The following is a 5,384-nucleotide window of genomic DNA, read 5'->3' as shown; positions in this document are numbered from 1 at the left end:
TTTATGATGTTTTTTTTTATGTTTAAGTGATAAACATGTGATGTTCTGTTATGTTCTGTAATATATTTTAATGTTGTGTAATGTTCTCAGGCAGCTACTAAAATACATATGGTGTTCCATGATGTATTTTATAATAATGTTTTGTGATGTATTTTGTGATGTTCCGATAGTATACATATAATGTTCTATAAAAATTGACCGACAAAAAACAAAATATCATACGACTGGCATTTGAGTAAATCTGTTTTAATAAACGTTACTTATAACATTTTTAAAAAAATAGTCCCATGCTCTGACCCGTTCGTGTTTATGACCACGTCCCCTGGCCCTCACCTCACTCAGCGCCCTCGCCACTTCGCCAGTCGCCACGGGACGGAACCCACACGACATGCTCTGCCTCGCCTTTTTCCTCCTTGCGCTCGCGCCACCACCCTGCCACCGCCGCGGCGGCGGCCATGGCATCGGCCGCGCCTGGCCCGGTTAACGAGGCGGCGGCGTCGGCGTGCCCGTACGACCTAGCGACGGCGGCGCAGATGATCCCGCGCGAGTGCCACGCGAACGCCACGGCAGCGCAGGGCGCGACGGGGTGCTGCTGGTACGTGTTCGCGGCCTACATCTTCGCGGCGGCCGACCACGCCAACCGCACCGGCTGAGGCCTTCCTGCAGCGCGGGCCCGCCGCCGCGTGCTCCGACGCCTTCGCGGCCCTGCTGCTCGCCGGAGGCCTCGTGCCCCGGTCCCTCCTCGCCGGGAACGACGGCTCCTGCGACCTCACCGGCGACCCCGGCAAGCAGCTCGCGGCGGGTGCCCGCCCATGCCAGCTGTCCACCATCGACGGCGTGCGCTCGCTGGCGCCGACCGCGCTTCCCAACGCCACGCGCCTCTGCGCCGCGCCGGGGTCGAAGCGCGCGCCGCCCGTCCGGCCCGACACGCCGGGATGCTCTGAGTGCCGCGGCGCCGTGATCGCCACCACCTACGAGATGCTGGCCAGCGCGCGCACCAAGGAATTCGTGCCCTGCGGGATGGCGGCCACCGTCGCCGTCTGGTCGCGCGCGCCCCCGCCGCTGGAGCGCTACAGCGACTACGCGCTCTGCATGCTCCAGGTCCTCGAGAACGTCAACAGCCTCGGCACCGGCGATCTCGTCCCTTCACCACCGCCGCCGCCTGCTGCTGCCTCCGCCACCCAGTCCCCTCCTGCTGCGGGTAGTGCTTCCAGTTTTTCCTCGAGCAAAAGCACTGTTCCCATCGCCGCCAGCTTGGCTGCGGCAGTCGTCTGTCTCGGCTTCGCCGCCGTGGCAGTTACAAGAATCCGTCGTCGGCGTAGGAATAGGATGGCTGCAGGAGACAGCGAGAGCGGTAACGTCTCCAGCGACGACGACGACGACTCGGTGGCGTCGCTGCCGCCGCTACCGCGCGAAGGTCTCTACATCTTCACCAAGGCAGAGCTGATGCAAGCGACGAACGGATACGACAAGAAGCTGCTGCTCGGTACAGGCGGCGCCGGGAAGGTGTACCTCGGCCACCTGCCGTCGGGGCAGCGCGTGGCCATCAAGAAGATCTACCGGTCCAAGAAGGTGTCAGAGTTCTACGCCGAGGTGGCCGTGCTCGCCAAGCTGCGGCACCGCAACCTGACCATGCTCGTCGGCTACTGCCTCGGCGGGCGCGGCGGCGGCGACCACGCGCTCGTGTACGAGTACATGGCGGGCGGCAACCTGTGGCGCGCGCTGTTCCAGGGAGAGCCGCCGCTGCCGTGGCGGCGGCGGCTGGAGGTGGCCGTGGACGTGGCCGAAGGGCTGGCGTACCTGCACTGGTTCCGCGAGGGCGCCGTGGTGCACCGCGACGTGAAGCCCACGAACGTGCTGCTGTCGGAGTCCGGAGCCGCGAAGCTGTCGGACTTCGGCGTGTCGCGGATCGTCCCGGAGGGCGGGACGCACGTGTCGACGGAGGTGCGGGGCACGCGCGGGTACGTGGACCCGGAGAGCTTCAGCGCGGGCACCGTGTCGGAGGCCTCCGACGTGTACAGCTTCGGCGTGGTGCTCCTGGAGCTCGCCACCGGGATGCGCGCCGTGGTGCCGACGCCGTCGGGCGGAGCCGAGTCCATCGTGCAGGCCGCGCACTGGGCCGTGGCCGAGGCCGGCGGCGCATCCGGGACGGCCACGGCCGCCGAGGCCATGGTGGACCGGCGGCTGGGCCCCGCGTGGGACAGGGCCTCCGTGTGCGCCGTCTTCGCGCTCGCGTGCCGGTGCGTGCGACCCTACAAGCATGAGCGACCGGAGATCGCGGAGGTGCTCGCGCAGCTCAAGGCCGTGCTTGCCGACTACAACGCGCGTGTCGACGGCGACGGCTACGTGTTGTTGTTACCCGACGCAGAGAATTCGGAGGGCACAGACACAGCCTCGTCATCGGCTGCGACGCCCGAGCCGGCGGGATCCATGCCGTCGACGACGTCGTCATCCACGCTGAACACTGAGGTGATGTCGACGGCATCACTGCAGGCACGCATGGGGTAGCGTGGCTATCAGAACCTCGGTCAAACACATGGCGGCACGGCCAGTAGTGGCTTCATCAGGTCAAAAGCATCACCCTAGCACTATCAAATGTCTATATGTATCTGCCAATTTTTCAACTACTAGACATCTTGGAGATGCATGATCCAGCAGCGGTTTTTGTGATTAGTAATCAAGGCTTTGTTTACATGAAAATTGAAAATAGAGGTCTTGTTCCATCAGTGACAATGAGAGAAGGTGGCCTCTGAACTATTGTAAGTTTTTTTCTCCAGTTTTTGTGTTAATTTTTGCTGTAGAATAGTTGATCTATGACGATCTTCCTTATCCTTCCTAGGAGAATGGAGTGAGGCTCCATTGCCGATCTCCTGCTGCACTGATCTTTGGCAAGTAGGATCGGTGCAAGTTGGATAGTGTCAAATGTTAATAAGCCAATTTCCCAGTTACTCGACTGTTTCGGAGATGATACATTGCTCCTCTGAATTGATAACCAAAAATATAAGAATTGGCACAAAAAAAAATAACAGGTCTCGGTGTGCATGTTTGAGAATGCCAATGGGCAAGTGGCCCAGCATGATTGTGAGATCAGAAATGCTATACTAACACACATGTGTTTTAGCGTAAAAAAACACAATGATTTTCTCTATCTCTCCCTCTCTCTTTTCAACTGTGGGCAACCGTTCATCTTGGAGCCGACCGCTTCCGATGGTCCCACGTGCGGCTGTAGAAACAAAATGGGCCGGAGTCATGGGAGTAGTACTCGTAGAAAAGCAAGCAGACAGTCCGCAGTCGTCAGCGACACAGTCACACCCACACTCACGCGATTTGTCCTCTTGTCCTTGCATAGAAAAAAATTATTTCTTGTGATATGTGGATCTGTGATCTTTGTGATTTGTGATTGTCTGGGGGTAGAAGAAGGCTGGAGGTAGAAGAAGGCTGGAGATAAAAGGAGGATGGAGGTTGTTGGATCTTAATTCTATGGTGTAAAAAAATTCATGTGTTGAAACTGTATAAAACACATGGTTGTTGGATAGACAGACTCGAGTGAGATTGGTTGATTGTAAAGTTCACAAGCCACCAACCACGGCCCTTATCTACAATGCGCATATGCCAGTTGAGTTACCGATGCGCGTCTTCTTCCTCTCGCCCGCCTATAATGCATCTTCTTCCTCATGCCCCCCGCAGCCGCCTACCGCCGCTGCCCATGCGCCCGGGACAGCCGCCTACTGTCTGTCCCCACCGCTTCTACCCGTCGTTCTTAACTCCGGTATTCTTTGCCCCCACCACCGACCCCGTCCACTGGTTGTCTTCCACCGCCCGACCACTGCCACCGCCTTGCCTCACTGCCCATCGATCCGCCACCGCCGCCGGCTCAGCCGCCTCCCCCGTCCGTCCCTCTACGGCCGAAGGATATTGGAGATTTCCACAATCTCAAAATCTAACCCTAGGCTGTTTGGCACTCCGCCGTCCGCCACCCACGGCCGGCGGTGAGGACGCCACTGCGCCACTCCGCCCGCCTCCCACCTGCCCCGGGCGCCTGCCGCTGTCCCCTAACCAAGGAGCTTCACGAGGGTTTTAGGAAGAAGATGTCGTGCGCCGATTACAGTACCCGTGCACACGCGTTCGTTAACGATTGGGCACCAACTCACGGAAGCTCGTATATTCGTAAACAAAAAATGTGCTAGCTACCAGATTAATCAAAAACCTGTTTACAAATTTAGGTAGTAGATAGAAAATAGAAAATATGTCAAACTTACCGCATCGATCAGCATGTCAATGGCAGTTAATCATACTACTCCACTTGCTTGACATGATTAGTTGAGGTCGCACAAGGAAACTAAGAAAAGCATTTTACGCAAGTGCGACCGACAGTGAACCTCATCATGGACCAAAAAATAAATTCGGTCAATACACAAATCCATTAGCCATGAAGTAGTAACAGCATGATCCATTGACAAAACAACAGGTCCAACAGTGAACGGAACTGATCGTCATCCACAACTTCAGCATAGGACGAGGACTTTGTGTTAGAGATCTGAGTTGGCCTTTGGACTCGCCCGGCGAATGTAGTACGCCATTTTCAAATTCAGCAACCATTGCAGAGATGAAAAAGACAGTCAACCTTTGTTCATTAAAGTAGGATGTGTGCAATCAGTAGGAATCCGGTGGCGGTTGCCGGTTGACTCCCGATTAATAGCAGGGCTGCCGGCGTTGATTAATCGCGCACCTCGACGCACGACCAGGGCGAGGATAGTAGTCAACTGACGATGACGGCTTACGGACGTCCTAGGTTAGGTACTTATTAGGTTAGCCAGCGACGACGGATGAGAGGGAGAAGTGGAGGTCGAGGCGGGCGGCCGGTCGCCGCCGTCAAGCCGCTGACCACGAGAGATTTTTTTTTTAATTTTAACATTTTTTAAACTAATTTTAAATTTAACACTGTCTGTTTTTTATTTCCAAATCTAACACTTTTAGACGCACCTATTACCATGGCGTGGCGAAACACCTGTGCCGCGGCATGCATGGTGGCGCGGCGGGAGGCTGACGTGGCCAAGACCGAGGGCGCTGACCAGTGACGTGGCCGGAGCTGCCGCGCCGCGGATTTGGGCGCGGCACTGCCGCACCACGGCGCATGGCGCGGCAACCTTTGTCACAGAGAGACGGATGGGCCATGCTGCTTTTGCGCAGACAGGCATGAAAAGAAATTAAGAATGTTATCGCTTAACCACATGTGCTTGTATATTATATATACTAGCCACTGCTGCCCGCGCTTCGCTACGGGTGATGTGCTTGGTATAGGAAAAATCTTGAAAATATGGCTTATATGTCTAATATGTTTTCTCATCGCGTTGTTACGAAAGGTTGGTCTCTTTGGTACATTA

The 5,384-nt window shown here is 56.3% G+C and overlaps 1 pseudogene; it reads left to right on the top strand.

Moving 5' to 3' along the window:
* The first annotated feature begins 354 nt into the window (after positions 1-354).
* LOC136545531 (proline-rich receptor-like protein kinase PERK3) lies at positions 355-2,845 on the top strand (annotated as a pseudogene).
* Positions 2,846-5,384: the final 2,539 nt, after the last annotated feature.

This window comes from Miscanthus floridulus, chromosome 3 (assembly GCF_019320115.1).
Source record: "Miscanthus floridulus cultivar M001 chromosome 3, ASM1932011v1, whole genome shotgun sequence".
NCBI classification, from domain to species: domain Eukaryota; kingdom Viridiplantae; phylum Streptophyta; class Magnoliopsida; order Poales; family Poaceae; genus Miscanthus; species Miscanthus floridulus.
Note: the sequence above shows the minus strand (reverse complement) of the source record. Positions and strands in the feature narration are given on the sequence as shown.